Source organism: Dama dama, chromosome 15 (genome assembly GCF_033118175.1).
Source record: "Dama dama isolate Ldn47 chromosome 15, ASM3311817v1, whole genome shotgun sequence".
Taxonomy (NCBI): domain Eukaryota; kingdom Metazoa; phylum Chordata; class Mammalia; order Artiodactyla; family Cervidae; genus Dama; species Dama dama.
In genome coordinates, this window is record NC_083695.1 from 62807307 (window position 1) to 62827213 (window position 19907).

A 19907-nucleotide genomic window follows, 5' to 3' on the forward strand; every position below is an offset into this window, starting at 1 on the left:
GTATGTATGCTCCCAAGATTGCACATACTGTGTTGTTATAAAGGGTTATTTATTCATAGTCTCTCCTGGGCTTTATTTTAATAAAATCAGAAATCACTAAAAATAGTTTTGAGTCATTTCCTGAAAGGGAGAACAGTGGTTTTCCTATCTCACAAATATATGGTCTATTCCAGAGCATTTCACCTGGGAATACTTTTAAGTGGACAGGGTGGGAATGACCTCCTCATATCCTTATGGAGCATGAAACAAGTGTCATCTGTATTCACTTAATTGAACTAAATTTATATGTTCAGCCTCACAGAGAAATTTACTTCCAGGACCCAGGCCTACAGTTCTGGCCTAAAGTTCCTCCATCTGTGATTTCAGTCCATTAGGAATATCTTCATGCAGTTCTCCTTAATCATGAGTTCTCTTAATCATGCAGTTCTCCTTAATCGTGAGTTCTCTTAATCATGAGTTAAGGCAGCACTATTTTAAAATACCAGCATTAATTATGTGTTGTTATTCAACACTCACTATATTTATATTTTAAAAATATATGCTATGTCATAATTCAACAAAATACACAAAACCAAGTTATTAATATGAAATGTTTTATTTAACTAGATTTCAACCTAATCAATACCTTTTTACCCTGTCTCCTCTAAGTGAAATTTGACACTATTTTCAGTTTGATAAAATTTGCTTCATCTTTATTGGATTTTGATAATAAATCTCTAGTAATTATTTACCTCCCACTACTGGGCCTATAATGTTCATCACAATGACTCTGATAGGAGTTGCTAAATACACATGCTCCTTTTGTTCCATGCCCTACCATTTCTTTGAAACATTTAGAAATTTTTGTACTAAACAAACAAACAAACAAAAAACACATGTTATCTAGCCTCTTAACACATTGTTAAGTGTACATGATACTATTCTTAACTATAATCATGCTCTTGTACATCAGGCCTCTAGACTGTCATCCTGTATGGCTGATACTCTATTGAACTCTCCATTTCCTCTCCCCAAAGCCCTGCTAATCAGCATTCTACTTTCTGTTTCTATGAATCTGGCTTACATTGGCTACTTCATGTAAGTGGAATCATACAACATTGGTCCTTTTGTGATCTACTTTTTTCACTTAGCAAAATGTGCTTATGGGTCATTCATATTGCAGCATGTGACAAGATTTCTTTCATGTTTATGGCTGAATAACATTTCAGTGTTTGTATTTACACATTTTTAAATTCAATAATTATTGTGAGATCTTTAGGTTCTTTCCACATCTTGGCTATTGTGAACAATGCAAATATCTGAGATCCCAAATCATTCTTTTGGATAAAAATTCAGAGGTGGAACTTCTGGGTAATATAATAATTTTACTTTTAATTCTTTGAAGACTCCATAATCAAAATATGAATGCAAGGACCAGTCCAACCACAGCATTGGTTATTGATAAGCTGAGGCCAGCACAGAACTTAATGATTAGTGACGTTGAGCATCTTTTCAGATACCTGTTAACCAATATTCTTTATTTTTTAAATGAACACAAATTAAAGATACTATTTATTTCATTAATGAGGAAATCAGTTACAATCAGCTGTAACAAGGTGTTCCAAGCTGTTCAAAGAACGTGGATGGAAAAGTTCAAATTTATTTAGTGTAAAATAATGTTGATTTGAATGTGCAAATGAAGGCAAATTAGCTAGGGAAGTCACTGAATCTGAAAGAACAGAGTTTGTATGTCTACAGACAAGAATTATTTTGCATCACTATCTATTATTGAAAATTTAGAAAGCTGCACAATAGCTCCCATAAAATCGCAGAAAGGTGAACTATAGACAATGAATAGTTTTCTGCTGAACTATACATTGTTCCTATACTGTAGCTGTAACTACACCTACATATCCAGTTTTTAAAAAATCAACTTCCTGAGTGAGTGTGGTCTGCATTCAATATTTTCTCCTAGTTTTATTGAGATATAATTGATATTGTGTAAGTTTAAGGTATAAAATATGTTTATTTTATATACTCATATATGCAGATTACCACCTCCATATAGCCTTGTTTAACACCTCCACCAACTCGCTTAATTACCCTTTCTTTAGAAAACATATGAAATCTAATTTCTTGGCAACTTTCAGTAATGATTATGTTAACTGTAACCATAATGCTGTGCATTAGATCTCCATGCTTAATTCATTTTCTAACTGGGAGTTTGTTCTCTTTAACCAACATCTCATCATTTCCCTGACCTCCTAGCCCCTGGTAATCACCCTTCTACTTTCTATAGTTTAGGTTTTTTTTTTTTTAGATTCCACATATATATTATATCCTGTAGTATTTGTCTTCCCCCTTTGTCTTTTTTCACTCAGCATAATGTGCTCAAGATCCATTTGTGTTGTGACAAATGCAAGGATTTCCTTCCTCTCATGGTTGGATAGTATTCCATTGCATCTATGGATGTATATACAGTTGACATTTGAACAACATGGATTTGAACTCGTGGGTCCACTTATATGTGGTTATTTTTCAATAAGTACTTGCTATAGTACTACATGACTCCTGCTTGGTTGGATCCTGGAATGTGTAACTGCACATATGGTGGTCCAACTCTAAAGTTATACATGGACTTGTCAACTGTATGGTGGGTCAGTGCCTCATCCCCATGTTTTTCAAGGGTCAACTCCCTGTGTGTGCATGTGTGTGTATATATATATATATTTTTTTTTTCTTTATCCATTCAACAGTTGATGGACACTTAAGTTTCCATATGTTGGGTACTGTGAATAATGCTGCAATAAACATGAAGTATAGAAACCTGTGTAATATCCTATTTTCATTAAATTCAGAAATATATCCAGAAGTAGGAGTGCTGGATCATATGGTAGTCTTTTAAATATGTACAGGAACCTCCAGCCTATTTTACATAGTGACTGTACCAGTTTACATTCACACCAACAGTGCATCAGTTCAGTTTAGTTCAGTTGCTCAGTCGTGTCCAACTCTTTGTGACCCCATGAATCGCAGCATGCCAGGCCTCCCTGTCTATCACCAACTCCCGGAGTTTACTCAAACTCATGCCCATCGAGTCGGTGATGCCATCCAGCCATCTCATCCTCTGTCGTCCCCTTCTCCTCCTGCCCCCAATCCCTCCCAGCATCAGGGTCTTTTCCAATGAATTAGCTCTTCCCATGAGGTGGCCAAAGTATTGGAGTTTCAGCTTCAGCATCAGTCCTTCCAATGAACACCCAGGACTGATCTCCTTCAGGATGGACTGGTTGGATATCCTTGCAGTCCAAGGAACTCTCAAGAGTCTTCTCCAACAGTGCATGAGTGTTCTATTTTCTCCACATCACAGGCAACCCTTATCTCTTGACTTTTTGATGGTAGCCATTCTGTCAATGGCTTCCCTACTAGCTCAAATGGTAAAAAATCTGCCTGCAATGCAGGAAACCTGTGTTAGATCCCTAGATCAGGAAGAGGCCCTGGAGAAGGGAATGACAACCCAGTCCAGTATTCTTTCCTGGAGAATTTCATGGACAGAGGCTCCTGGCAATCTACAGTCCACAGGATCGCAAAGAGTCAGACACCTCTGAGAAACTAACACTTTCATCCTATCGACAACATGCATTTTGTGATTTTGATCTGCATTTTCTTGACAACTGGTAATATTGACAACCTTTATATGCACTTGTTGGCCATTTGCGTGTCTTTTTGGGAAAATGTCTATTCAGTTCCTCTGCCCATTTTTAATCAGGTTGTTGTACTTTTTACTGAGTTGTTTGAGTTCTCTACATAATTTGGCTATTAACCCTTTATAAGATGTATGGTTTGCAAATATTTTCTCACACTTTATAGGTTGCCTTTAATATTTATTTTGTTGTTCAGTAAGGCTTTTTTTCTTTGATGTAGTCCTATTTGTTTATTTTTACTTTTATTGCTTGTGCTTTTAGTGTCACATTTAGAAAGTCATTGATTTCGTTCATTCATTCAAGTAATATCTAGTAACTACTACATGACATTCAGATAAGAGGAATAAAGAGGGAATTAAAAAAAAAAAACTTGTTTCTTAGACCAATGTCAATGAGTATTTTCTCTAAGATTTATTCTAGTAGTTTTATGGTTTCAGGTCTTACACTCAAGTCTTTAATCCACTTAAAGTTAACTTTTGTGAGTGATAAAGATAGGGGTCCTGTTTCATTCTTTTGCATGTGAATTTGTAGTTTTCCTAACAGTATTTATTGAAGAGACTATCCTTCTCCATTGAGTATTCTTGGCTCCCTGTCAAATATTAGTTGATAATATGTGTATGGTTTTATTGCTGGGCTCTGAATTCTGTTGCATTGGTTTATGTGTTTGTTTTTATGTCAGTACAACATTCTTTTGATATCTTAGCTTTGTAATATGATTTGAAATCAGAAATTTGAATGTGTTCAGCATTTTTCATTCTTCTTGGAACTTCTTTGGGTATTTGGGGTCTTTTTAAATTACATGTGGATTTTTAGAATTATTTTTTTATTTCTGTGAGAAATGCCATTAGAATTTGATAGAATTACAATGACTCTACAGACTGCTTTGGATATTATGGACATAATAATAATATCAATACTTTTGATTCATGGACACTAAATAGCTTTTCATTTATTCATGCCTTATTTAATTATTTTCATCAGTGTTTGTGAGAGATCAGTATACAGCACTTTTGTTTCATTGGTTAAATTTATTCCTAAGTATTTTATCATTTTATTGTGAGAAAATGGGATTATTTTCTTTGTTTCTTTTCCAGAGAGTTTGTTTTTAATGAACAGAAATGCAAATATTTTTTATGTTGACTTCATAGCCTGCAACTTTACTGAATTCACTGATTAATTCTAACAGTTTTTAGTAGGATCTTTAGGGTTTTCCATATATAAGATCATAGCATGTGCAAGCAGACTTTTTCAATTCTTCATTTTCCTTTGTGTGTGCATGAGTGCTCAGTCGTGTCTAACTCTACAACCCTAGGGTCTGTAGCCCATCAACATTTTCTGTCCATGTTATTTTCCAAGCAAGAATACTGGAGTGAGTTGCCACTGAGAGATTCTGGGGCTAGGATTCCAGTACTATGTTGAATAGGAGTGGTAAGAGTGGGCATTCTTATTGTTCCTGATCCTAGAGGAAAAGCTTTCAATCTGTCACCTTTGAATACAATGTTAGCTGTGGGGTTGTCATAGATCGCTTTACTGTGTTGAATAAAGTATTATAGAAGAGTTTTTATCCTGAAATTTTGTAGTTGTTTAGTTGCTCATTTGTGTCCAACTCTTTGCAAACTCATGGACTACAGCATGCCAGGTTTCTCTGTCCTTCACTGTCTCCCAGAGTTTGCTCAAATTCATATCCATTGAGTCAATGATGCCATCCAGCCATCTTATCCTCTGTTGTCCCCTTCTCCTCCTGCCCTCAATCCTTACCAGCATCAGGGTCTTTTCCAATGAGTAAGTTCTTCACATTAGATGGCCCAAGTATAGGAACTTCAGCTTCAGCATCAGTCCTGCCAATGAATATTCAAGGTTGATTTTCTCTAGGGTCAACTGGTTTGATCTCCTTGCTGTCCAAGGGACCCTCAAGAGTCTTTTTCCAGCACCACAGTTCAAAAGCATCAATTTTTCGGCACTCAGTCTTCTTTATGGTTCAACTCTGACATCTGTACGTGACTACTTTAAAAACCATAGCTTTCACTATATGGACCTTGGTGGGCAAAGTGATGTCTCCTGTTTTTAACACACCATCTAGGTTGGTCATAGCTTTTCTTCCAAAGAGCAAGAGTCTTTTAATTTCATGGCTGCAGTCACCATCCACAGTGATTTGAGAGCCCAAGAAAATAAAATCTGTCACTGTTTCCATTTTTTTCCTCATCTATTTGACATGAAGTGATGGGACTGGATACCATGATCTTAGTTTATTGAATGTTGAGTTTTGAGCCAGCTTTTTCACTCTCCTGCTTGTTTCGCCTTCATCAAGAGGAACCTCTTCACTCTCTGCCATAAGGGTGATGTCACATGCATATCTGAGGTTGTTGATATTTCTGCCAGCAATCTTGATTCCAGCTCATAATTCATCCAGCCCAACATTTCACATGATGTACTCGGCATATAATTTAAATAAGCAGGGTGACAATATACAGTCTTAACCTACTCCTTTCCCAATTTTGAACCAGTCCATTGTTCCATGTCTCATTCTGTTGCTTTTTAACCTGCATACAGGTTTTGCAGGAGGCAGCATAGGTGGTCTAATATTCCCATCTCTTTAAGAATTTTCAAGTTTGTTGTGATCCACACAGTCAGATTTTCATGTGGTCAATGAAGCAGAAGTCGGTGTTTTTCTGGAATCATCTTGCTTTTGCTATGATTCAATGGATGTTGGCAATTTGACCTCTGGTTTCTATGCCTTTTCTAAACCCAACTTGTACCTCTGGAAGTTCTTGGTTCAGTGCTGTTGAGACCTATCTTGAAGAATTTTGACAACCTGTCTTGAAGAATTACCTTGACAACACATGAAATTAGGGCAATTGTGCAGTAGTTTGAATATTCTTTGGCATTGTCCTTCTTTGGGACTGGAATGAAAACTGACCTTTTCCAGTCCTGTGGCCACTGCTGAGTTTTCCAAATTTGCTGGCATATTGAGTGCAGCACTTTAACAGTATCAACTTTTAGCGTTTGAAATAACTCAGCTGGAATTCCATCACCTCCACTAGCTTTGTTGATAGTAATGCTTCTTAAGACCCACTTGACTTCGCATTCCATGATGTCTGACTCTAGGTGAGTGATCACACCATCATGGTTATCTGGGTCATTAAGAGCTTTTTTGTACAGTTCTGTAGATTTTTGCCACCTCTTCTTAACCATTCTACTTCTCTTAGGTCCTCACCATTTCTGTCTTTATTGTGCCCATCTTTGCATGAAATGTTGTTTTGGTATCTCTAATTTTCTTGAAGAGATCTCTAATCTTTCCCATTAGATTGTTTTCCTCTACTTCTTTGTATTGTTCACTGAAGAAGGTTTTCTCATCTCTCCTTGCTATTCTTTGGAACTCTGCATTCAGTTGAATGAAATTTGATATTTGTCAAATACTTTTTCTACATCTGTTGATATGATTAATTTTTGCTTTTCATTTTGATAACATGGTATATTGTATTTATTAATTTGCACATGTTCAAAAGAACTTTAGAAGGTGTGGCAATATTTTTCTAATCCTTAAATGTTTGTAGAGTTCACCAGTGAAACCATCTGATTCTGAGCTTTTTTGTTGTTGGGTTTTGACTACTGATTTGACAACCTTATCATTTTTGGTTTGTCAGATTTTCTATCTATTCATAAATCAGTCCTAACTGGTTGTCTCTTTCTAGAAATATGTCCGCTTCTTCTAAGCTATACATTTTGTTGATGTGTAATTACTCATAGTAATCTCTTCAACTTTTTTGTATTTCTGTGGCATCACAGAAATTATATCGGTATCAGTTGTAATGTCTCCTCTTCGTTTCTGATTTTATTTATTTGAGTTTTCTCTTTTCTTTATAGATAATCTAAGTAAAGATTTATTAACCTCTTTTAACTTCTATATTAGAAGTAATGGTGGTTTATACACCACCTTCACATTAGTATGACATTCTTGATTAGTCTGTATATTTACATATATCAACAAGTTGTATACTTTTGTATGCTTTTGTGTTACTGTTCAATGTCCTATTGCTTGAACTTTAAGGACACCTTTTAGCATTTCTTGTAAGACATGTCTAGTGGTGATAAACAGCTTCAGCTTTTGTTTATCCTTTTTTTTTTTTGAGAATTGCTTACTAGATATAGTATATTTGATTGGCAAATTTTTTCTTTCTTTTCTTTGAATTTATCATCCCACTCATTTCTGTCCTGCAACATCTCTGCTTAGAAATATGTTGTTATTGTATGATGCTTTTGTTGTAAGTGACAAGTCACTTTTTTATTGCTGTTAACCATAATTCTCTCTTTATCTTTGATTTTTGACAATTTGGTTTTCATATATCTCAGTTTAGATTTCTTTTGTTCATAGTTAGAGTGTGTTGGTCTTCTAGAATCAGGGTATCAGTTTTCCCCTTGATATGGAAAGTTTTTTGCCAGTGTTTCTTCAAATAAGCTTTATGTCCTCTCTCTCTTTCCACATAATGAGCATATTGATAGAATTACTGGTGTCCCATAAGTCCCTTAGGCTTTCTCCACTTTTTTTCATGTTTTTCCTTTAGTTCTTCTGATTGAATAACACCAGATGACCTATTTGAGTATATTTTTAGGTGAATTATTGTGTTTTTTAACCCAACAAATTTTAGCTGCTGGTTCTTTTTTATATGTCCTACCTCTTTGTTAACATTTTTGTTTTGTTCATGGATCATCTTAACCTTATGGAGTATCTATCGCATTTAAAAAAACCCTTTGTTCATGTCAGTGATATTCTCCATTTCTTTAAGACCAATTTCTGTAGATTTACTTTCTGCCTTTATTTGAGCCATGTTTCCTGCCTGTTTTTGTGTTTTATGACTTTGTGTTGGGATTCAGGATTTTGAAAAAACTGCCACCTCTCCCAGTCTTTGTGGGTCAACCTAATATAAAGCAAAACACCAGGAATCATGGTCAGGGGCTCTGGAGGCCTCTGAAGCATTTTTCTTTTGTGGATGCTGCTTCTCTGGCCTTTCACAATTAAGTATGCTTATCAAATTAATTTCAGGTAATCTCTTATTCCCTTTGTTGTCTGTCTGCAGCACTGTGATTTCCCTAGTTCAACAGAAGCAAACAACTCCACTTTCCCTTATCTCACTGACATCTAAAGGTTGCACGCTCCCCCTTAGTGCCCTGAATCAGATGTGACAGATACTATTCCCTTGTGTAGCCCTCTAAAAGATCAGAGCACCAGATGCAAGCTCTATGCCTCTCCCATCCCTTTCAAACAAAAGGGTGAAGTGGTTTAACTTCTCTAGATTGTGCCAAGCCATGCTGGCCCTAACAAACTAGTGTCCTTACTTTCCTTTATCCTCAGTGCTCCCAGACATCTGTACTGTGCTAGTTTTGAGAGCTTTCTAAGTGAGGTAAGAAAGAAAAGCATTTCTTCAAGCAGCCACTGAAAAGCTGGGTTTTTTTTTTTTTTTTTTCTTTTTTCTTTTTTTTTTTGATGCATGCTTCATCCTTCTTTTTCCTGCATGGCTCTTCTTAGCTGTGTACTCACATACAGTACTGCAACTACTTAACTGAATTCTGAAAATATCAAATTGTTTTAGCTCATTCATCATCACTAAATTAGTGTTTCTTTGGGAGGACAAGGGCTGGGGCTTCCCATTTCACCATCTTCCTGATGTCACTCTGTCAGTAGTTTTGTTTTTGTTTGTTTGTTTGAATATTTATTTGTTTGGTTGGGTCGGGTCTTAGTTGTGGCTTGCGGGATCTTTCATTGTGGTGCACAGATTCTCTAGTTGTGGCACGCAGGCTTAGCTGCTCCACAGCATGTGAGATCTTAGTTCCTGATTGAGAGCAAACCCACATCCCCTCCATTGCAAAGTGGATTCTTAACCACTAGGGAAATCTCTTATTTTTCATTCAAGTAGTTCTTAATTACTTCTTTAGATGTGAATTTCTTTATCTCTCTCTGTATAACAAATTTTCATTCATCATTTGATGGCAGCAATTTTATTTTATAGATCTCCTACCAAAAAAGAAAACTTTTCCTCTATATAGTTTCTTTACTGGCAACATGATAATGTTGATTTAGATGATAATTTAAAATTTATTGAAATGTGCTGTTCTGTTGATGGCTACATAGAACAATATTCCAAATATTTACATAGGGCAGTTTTGCCAAAATACATTAATTTTTGATCATTAATAGAAAAAAAATGAACTTTTAACCCCAAGGAGAGAATTTTTTAACATTGGAAGTTAAAAAATTCGTCAATTTACCTTTTTGTTTCAGTTACCTGAGATGTATGTTCAAAATAAAAATTTTACATTTTATTCATATTTTAGAAAGGTAAACCATCTTATAGAAATTGTTTACTTGTATTAGTTTTTCTTCTCATGCATCATGGTTAGTTGCTGCTTTTAAAAATCTGTTCCTTCAGATACATGAATTCACCCACAGTCTCTCTCTGTTTAGCTTCCCTGTTGATTCTAGAGATGATTCTTTCAACTATTCATTATATAAAAAGCATTTTGCAGTCCCTAACTATTTTATTTCTTTCTTTATCAGTGCTTAATTTTCTACTGGCTTTGCAAACAGGTAATATTCAGCCCTGATAAATCTAAGTTATTATTAATAAATGACATAAAAATGGCCTTTGAAAGTGTTTTGCTTTTTCCCTTCAACTTAACAGGCACCTTAGGTGAAAAGGATACAGGTAAAGGCAGTGGATAGGAAATAATTTTTTTTTCGCCCCAAAACTGTTATGAGCTAGCTAGGGTGAAGTGATCTACTTAGGTTAAGGTAAAAGTGATGTGCTGATTTTGTGCATGTGGAATACTTTGTTGTTAAGGGTTTTAGTAGGTAAAATATTGTGTTAAAGTTTCTAAAGTTAGTTTTATCTCAAAGACAAAGTATTTCATGTATATCTTTTAATGATGTATTTAAATTGTTTATTATTCTTTAAGGTTGGCCTGTGATCCCACTTTCATTCTGGGCTGTGCTCCCTGCAATGTGATCTGATCCACTATTTTCCAGAACCATTTTGATTATAAAGATCAGATTTTTCCAAATCTAATGGAAAGATTGAATGAAAACATCAGGATTCAGGGCTCTCCATGGGTTCAGGTGAGCCCAGGGTCCTTTCTTCTTGAGAAATCATTTCTGCTCTTTTCTCCATGAGGTCCATGTCTCTATACAGTAAGCTGTGAGCTGTGAGGTGAATGTGTGAGCAGCACAGTTCTGCCCAGAGCTTAGCATCATGAAGTGTTCATCTGGGGACAATGGCAGAGCCCGATATGATAGACAGGCAAATGCATGCCCAGAATTGTTGTTGTTGTTCCCTCACTAAGTCATGTCCAACTCTTTGCAATCCTATGGACTACAGCACACCAGGCTCCTCTGTCCTCCACTGTCTCCCAGGGCTTGCTCAAATTCATGATCATTGAGTTGGTGATGCTAACTAACCATCTCAAACTCTGCCTCCCCCTTCTCCTTTTGCCTTCAAGCTTTCCTAGCATCAGGATCTTTTACAATGAGTTGACTCTGCATCAGATACCCAAAGTATTAGAGCTTCAGCTTCAGCATCAGTCTTTCTGTTGAATATTCAGTGTTGATTTCCCTTAGGATTGACTGCTTTGATATCCTTGCAGTCAAGGGACCCTCAAGAGTTTTCTCTAACACCACAATTCCAAAGCACACTGTTCAGTGGTTTTTTTGTTTGTTTGTTTGTTTGTTTTAACCAATTTCCAAAGCCCAATTCCCATAAACTACAATAGTGACTTCCTCAAAGCGTGCCCACAGCAGTAGGACTTCCAGGCCTTTCTGGAAAGGCTTCCATTGCCCACAAGTCTTGTTACCCAGTCACCACTCATTGCTTCTTTGTCACATCAGTTGACAGAAATATCTGTGTTTGGCAAGGAAGAGAATGTCTCCTTCAAGGGGGAGAGTGCTGCTCGGGGTCACTGACTAGGATAGGAGTGTTTGATACTTCAGTTGGCATTCTAACTGACAAGGTAACTGCTTTGAGGATGACAAAATGATTGTTTTGTGTGTGTGTGTGTGTGTTTGTGTGTGTGTGTGTGAAGGAACCACAAACAAACATTGCAGGTGTACCCTCTACTTTGCTGACACGTTCTGCCTCTGTCTAAAAGACAATGGTGTGGTATTACAGAAGTCACTTAATTGCTCTGCTGCCCAGTTACTTTATCTATAAGATGTTGAGTTGTGTTTCATAGTTCTTAGGATGCTTTCAGTCTTAAAATAACTGATCTTATGTTTGAGTCTATGAGACAGAGGTAGAAACATCAGGGACCAGCTCTGGCTTGCATATCAGGTTGTCCAAACTCTCTTAACCTCTATTGTCATCTGCAAAATATGAGTCAGTTTTTCATGCCATTCCATATTTCATGATTGTAGGGAAGACTTGATGTAAGAAAATGAGATCATTTTTGTAGTGATAATTTTATTCTATAAAAATGTTGTATGAGTATAGGAAATGATTATCATCTTTAATCCCTGGTCAGTATGTTCTCCATCATGTAGACATCTATCAGCATGGAAAATTAAGTACCTGTAAAGTAAGAATTCCCCTTAATACAGAGACTGTATTATATTAATATTTATGATACCATTTCTGACCAGAGCTTGGCATAGGGTATGCAAGTATTCATAGGGGTTCTTTGTTTAATAAACTATTTTCCTCTCTTCTAGGTCTGCAATAATCTCCCTATGCTCATTGATTATTTCCCAGGGGGTGAAAACAAAGTACTTAAAAATATTGCCAATTTAAGAAGTTATATTTTGGAAAACACAAGCGAACATCAAACATCCCAGAACATTAACAACCTTCAGGACTTTATTGATTGTTTCCTCATAAGAATGGATGAGGTTCAGTTATCTGGTTGATTGTGCATCCTCTCCTTCATTGAATAGTTCTGTATTTACCAGGGTTATTTTCATGGTTGGGCAAACAAAGTTGTCAAGCAGTTTAAGGACCTATTGTGTGCATGAATATACAGTGAATATAATGGAAGACATAATATTTGATTCTTAAATAAGTGAAAAAATTGATCCTGCTCATTGGGGACAAAGAATCTCTCCAAGGAGCGACTGAATGACACCTCGTATGAAATGCAAACAATTATAAGCAATTTAGTAAGTCACAAGACTTACTCTGAGCAACTTTCAAATATACAATATATATAAACTATAGTCATCATGCTCAGGAATTATTTGGACTTCCCTGGTGAGTGGCTCAGATAGTAAAAAATCTGCCTGCAATTCGGGAGACCCAGGTTCGACCCCTGAGTCAAGAAGATCCCCTGGAGAAGGACATAGCAACCCACTCTAGTATTCTTGCTGGAGAATCCCATGGACAGAGGAGCCTGGTGGGTTACAATCCATAGGACCAGAAAGAGTCAGACACAACTGAAGCAACTTGAGGGGTGGTCCTAAGGTGGCAGGGGAATAGGATGGGGAGACCACTTTCTCCCCCACAAATTCATCAAAAAATCATTTGAATGCTGAGCAAATTCCACAAAACAACTTCTGAACGCTGGCAGAGGACACCAGGCACCCAGAAAGGCAGCCCATAATCTTCAAATGGAGGTAGGGAAAAATATAAAAGATAAAAAGAGAGGCAAAAGAGTTAGGGATGGAGATCCATCCCAGGGAGGGAGTGGTGAAGGAGGAGAAGTTTCCGAACACCAGGAAACCCTCTCACCAGTGGGTCTGTGGGGAGTTTTGGAATCTCAGAGGGCAACATAACAGGGAGAAAAAAAAAAAAAAACACCCACAGATTACACACCTAACCTCAACTCCCATTGGAGAAGTAGCCCAGCTGCTCCTGTCCATCAGAAGCCACAGGGGGCTGAACAGGGAGGTGCAGGCTGCATGCTTAGGGTAAGGACCAGGCCTGAATGCCCTGAGGATAATCAGAGGGAACTAATGTGAGATAGCAACCCAAGCTGTAGGATAGCCAGAAAGGGGAAAAAAAAGAGAGAGAGAGAGAACTTTCCGACAAAAAGCTATAAGGCACAACTTGGCCCGCTCACAGAAAAAGGATTGAGAGAATACCAGAGGAGAGCTAGCTGGCTGTGGACTGGTCCCTACCCCCGCCAGAGGCAGAGAGGCAGGTGGACGACAGCCAGAGCCGGAAGGCAAGGGGCAATCTCAGCCCTGGAGAGGGCATCTTCCACCAAATTATGAGCAGGCTCCCAGTTGCTAACCAAATTTTCCTGGATCCTGGATGGTTGACATCTGCCAGGAGGGTCACAGGCAGAGATCAGTGCACTAGAGGAGACACGCAACACACCTGAGATGGTGCTTCTGATGCGCACCCAGGAAACTGAGGGGCTGGGACCAGGGAGGTGATAAGACACACTGCCCACCTGGGGAGACTGTGCTTGCCAAGCACCTGGCTGCCTAAGCTGCCTGGACCTGGGAAGGGCACAAAACGCAGGCCCAACTGAATCTGTGCCTCTGTGGAGTACCCAAGAACCTGAACCTGAGCGTCTTAGACGTGGGAAAGGCACGCAACCCAGGGCCCGCTTTGGACAGTTCCCCTGCAGAGCAACCTGGAGCCTGAGCAGTGTAGATCAGGAAAGCACACACACCGTGAGTGGGGGCAAACCCAGTGTGGCCCAGACACTGCTTGTTTGCAGTGTTCCTCCCTCCCCACAACACAGCTGAACAAGTGAGCCTAAATAAATGACCACATTCTCCCCCATGTGTCATGACAGTAATTAGACACTGGAGACTTGCAAACAGAGGAAGCCAAAATAAACAAAGAACAGGGAACCGCTTTGGAAGTGACAGGTGAAACAGATTAAAAACCTGTAGTTAGCACTGGCTACATTGGAAGGGGCCTATAGACCTTGAGAAGAAGTATAAGCTGGAACAAGGAACTCTCTGAAACTGAACTGACCCCACACTGCATTCAACAGCTCCAGAGAAATTGCTAGAAACATTTTACTATTATCATTTTTTAATTAAATATTTTTTATTTTTAAGTTCTTTGTTACTCCTTTAATTTTCATTTTCATAACCTACTATTATCTGCAAAAAAGACCCCATTTTTAAAGCATATTTCAGACATATATAATTTTTGTGATTTTGTTTTTTTTTAATATTGTATTTTTTACAGTCTAACCTCTACTCTAGATTTTTAATCTTTGCTTTTTGGCATTTGTTATCAATTTTATACCATTAAGAATCCAATCTTCAGTACCCATTTTTACTTAGGAGTGTGATTACTGGCTTGATTGCTCTCTCCCACTTTTGCCCCTCCTTTTTCTCCCCCAGGTCACCTCTATCTCCTCCCTCCCCCTTCTCTTCTCTACTTAACTCTGTGAATCTCTCCAGCAATGGAGAACACTTAGGGAACTGATTACTGGATAGATCTGTCTGTCTCATTTTGACTCCCCCTCTTCTCCTCCTGGTCACCTCTATCTCCTTCTTCCCTATCCCCTTCCCTATGTAACTCCGTGAACCCCTCTGAGTGTTCCAGACTGTGGAGAGTACATAGGGAATTGATTACTGGCCAGACTGCTCTCTCCTCTTTTGACTCCTCCTCTTCTCCTCCTGGTCACCTTTATCTCCCTCCTCCCTCTTCTCTTCTCCACATAACCCTGCAAACCTCTCTGGTCCCTCACTGTGGAGAATCCTTTCTCCATTAACCTAGATGTTTTATCATCAGTGCAGTATGGATGGAGAAGTCTTGAGGATACTGTAAGAATAAGACTGAAAGTCAGAGGCAGGAGGCTTAAATCCAAAACTTGAAAACACCAGAAAACTCCTGACTCCAGGAAACATTAATTGACAAAGCTCATCCAAAAGCCTCCATACCTACACTGAAATCAAGCTCCACCCAAGAGCCAACAAGTTCAAGAGCAAAATATACCAAACTAATTCCCCAGCAATGCCAGAACATAACCCTGAGCATTAAAATACAGGTGGCTGAAAGTCACACCAAACCCATAGACACCTCAGAACTCAATACTGGACACTTCACTGCACTCCAGAGAGAAGAGATCCAGCTCCACCCACCAGAACACTGACGCAAGCTTCCCTAACCAAGAAACCTTGACAAGCCACTCGTCCAACTCCATCCAGAGGGAGCAATCTCCACAATAAAGAGGAACCACAAACTTCCAGCATACAGAAAGACCCCCTCAAACACAGCAATCTAAACAAGATGAAAAGGCAGAGAAATATTCAGCAGGTAAAGGAACATGATAAATGTCCACCACAGCAAACAAAAAGGAGGAGATAGGGAGTCTACCTGAAAAAGAATTCAGAATAATGATAGTAAAAATGATCAAAAATCTTGAAAACAAAATGGAGTTACAGATAAATAGTCTAGAGACAAATATTGAGAAGATGCAAGAAATGTTTAACAAAGACCTAGAAGAAATAAGAAAGAGTCATTCAATAATGAATAATGCAATAACTGAGATCAAAAGCACTCTGGAGGGAACTAACAGTAGAATAGCTGAGGCAGAAGACAGGATAAGTGAGGTGAAAGAGAGAATGGTGGTAATAAATGAAGCAGAGAGGAAGAAAGAAAAAAGAATGAAAAGAAATCAGGACAACCTTAGAGACCTATGGGACAATGTCAAACGCCCAAACATTCGAATCATAGGGGTCCCAGAAAAAGAAGACAAAAGAAAGGCCATGAGAAAATACTCGAGGAGATAATGGCTGAAAACTTCCCTACAATGGGGAAGGAAATAGCCACCCAAGTCCAAGAAACCCAGAGAGTCCTAAGCAGGATAAACCCAAGGCAAAACACCACAAGACACATATTAATCAAATAAACGAAGATGAAACACAAAGAGCAAATATTAAAAGCAGCAAGGGAAAAGCAACAAATAACACGCAAGTGGATTCCCATAAGGATAACACCTGATCTTTCAATAGAAACTCTTCAGACCAGAAGGGAATGGCAGGACATACTTAAAGTGATGAAAGAGAAAACCTACAACCCAGATTACTGTACCAGCAAGGATCTCATTCAAATATGGAGGAGAAATCAAAAGCTTTACAGACAAACAAAAGCTCAGAGAATTCAGCACCACCAAACCAGCTCTTCAACAAATGCTAAAGGATCTTCTCTAGACAGGAAACACAGAAAAGGTGTATAAACTCGAACCCCAAACAACAAGGTAAATGGCAATGGGATCATGCTTATCAATAATTACCTTAAATGTAAATAGGCTGAATGCCCCAACCAAAAGACAAAGACTGGCTGAATGGATACAAAAACAAGACCCCTATATATGCTGCCTACAAGAGACCCACTTCAAAACAAGAGACACATACAGACTGAAAGTGAAGGGCTGGAAAAAGATATTTCACACAAATGGAGACCCAAAGAAAGCCGGAGTAGCAATACTCACATCAGATAAAATAGACTTTAAATTAAAGGCCGTGAAAAGAGACAAAGAAGGGCACTACATAATGATCAAAGGATCAATCCAAGAAGAAGATATAACAATTTTAAATATATATGCACCCAACATAGGAGCACCGCAATATGTAAGGCAAATGCTAACAAGTACGAAAGGGGAAATTCACTGTAACACAATAATAGTGGGAGATTTTAATATCCCACTCACACCTATGGATAGATCAACTACACAGAAATTTAGCAAGGAAACACAAACTTTAAGTGGTACAATGGACCAGTTACACCTAATTGGTATCTATAGACATTTCACCTCAAAGCAATGAATTTCACCTTTTACTCAAGTTCACACAGAACCTTCCCCAGGATAGATCACATTTTGGGGCATAAATCTAGCCTTGGTAAATTAAAAAAAATTGAAATAATTTCAAGCATCTTTTCTGATCACAATGCAATAAGATTAGATGTCAACTACAGGAAAAGACATGATTAAAAATACAAACATATGGAAGCTAAACAACGTGCTTCTGAATAACCAACAAATCACAGAAGAAATCAAAAAAGAAATCAAAATGCATAGAAACCAGTGAAAATGAAAACACAGCAACCCAAAACCTAAATTCAGTAAAAGCAGTGCTAAGGGGAAGGTTCATAGCAATACACACTTACCTCAAGAAACAAGAAAAAAATCAAATAAATAACCTTGCTCTAACCTAAAACAACTAGAAAAAGAAGAAGTGAAGAACCCCAGGGTTAGTAGAAGGAAAGAAATAATAAAAATTGGGGCAGAAATAAATGAAAAAGAAACAAAGGAGACCGTAGCAGAAATCAACAAAGCTAAAAGCTGGTTCTTTGAGAAGATAAATAAAATAGACAAACCATTAACCAGACTCATCAAGAAAAAAAATGGAGAGGAGTCAAATCAACAAAATTAGAAATGAAAATGGAGAAATCACAACAGACAACACAGAAATACAAAGGATCATAAGGGACTACTATCAGCAACTATATGCCAATAAAATGGACAACTTGGAAGAAATGGACAAATTCTTAGAAAAGTATAACTTTCTGAAACTGAACCAGGAGGAAAGAGAAAACCTTAACAGACCCATCACAAGCTTGGAAATCGAAACTGTAATCAGAAATCTTCCAGCAAACAAAAGCCCAGGACCAGAAGGCAACATGAGAGATGTCATATATCAGACACTTTTATTTAAGTACATTGGTTGTATTAGACTAGTGTCTGACTAGTCTCCAGAGTACCAACATAGTTTCTCACTCTGTCCATAGACAAGTTTCTGAAACTTCCTCTCTGCCTTCTTTGTGACATTAATCCAGTAATGTTATCATAACAATACTGACTTTTGATCTATGTAAAGAAAGGTTTTTAAAATTTACATAAGTTTTCTTTAATTTCTTTCAACACTGTTTTTACAATTCCTTTCAGCAGTGTTTTGTGTAATCTAATAAAGATGGGCTGTGTACACATAACCACCTTATCTTCAAATCCAATTCAAGAAATAGAAATACTAATACTGTTTTATGAGTGCACTGCTTTTCTTACTTACTTTAGATTAATTTTGAATTTCAAGCTCATAGCTTGTGTGAAGCCAAGGGCAATGATTCTTTTTCTAACAAGTACATACATTCAGAGTGTTTAGTCTGTCTTGATTGCATTTATTACTTAATATTAGACATGGCACTGGACCCCTGGAGATTGCAAATGCATCCCAAAATTAATACTGGTCTAGGGATGGTTTTGCAAAAATATACTTTTTTGCATGTTAACAATCCCTTCTATTTAGTATTTGAAACTGTCTTGTTGTTGTCTATTCTATGTGCCATCATCTCCTCAGTCCTAAAACAATATTACTTGTACTTATCAAGTGCTTCTTCTCTCCCAGTTTCCAAGTGACAAGAGCTCCATTCCATTAGTCTGTCAGTCTTTGCATTTGCATTATCCCCATCTGTCCTTTTGCCTTAAGGACAGTGAAGGTCCCAAAATTTTCATCTTCATGAATGTGGTGACAATTCAGATTGTATGTTTCAATTCATTCTGTATTTGTTTCCTAGACCTAGCTGCTCATTGCATTGCATGTGGAACACAATCGTGATGGCCCTGTATTGTCTTTGTGAATCCATCCACTCACTATCATTCATTTTAAGTTGTGCTTCAATATTAGCTTTTGCAAAATTTCAATTTCATAGTGAATGTACAGACAATTTGGGGTTCATATACATTTTTAACAAAGAAAAGAATTATGAAATGTTGATTCAGGCTTATAACATATTTCATAATATGGCCCTAAGTTATCTATTTCTACTAATTAAGATTGTGTTCATCTAAAAATAAGAGAAAATTTGTTAATATGGCTTTAACAAATAGTGGGTTTAATTGTCTCATATACAGGAGTGTTGTCATGTGTCAATATAGGGATACTATAGTAGCCCCGAAACATGAGTTCTAAATGCTTTCCAGTTTTCTTTACCCATACTTAATATATAGCCCTCATTTGATGGCAACATTCTCCTGTCCCCAAATCATGTGTACTCTATCAGTTCAGTCACTCAGTCGTGGCCAACTGTTTGAGACCCCATGAACTGCAGCATGCCAGGCCTCCCTGTCCATCACCAACTCCTGGAGTTTACTCAAACTCATGTCCATTGCGTTGGTGATGCCATCCAACCATCTCATCCTCTGTCATCCCCTTCTTCTCCTACCCTCAATCTTTCCCAGCATCAGAGTCTTTTCCAATGAGTCAGCTCTTCGCATCAGGTGGCCAAAGTATTAAGTTGCAGCTTCAACATCAGTCCTACCAATGAACACCCAGGATTC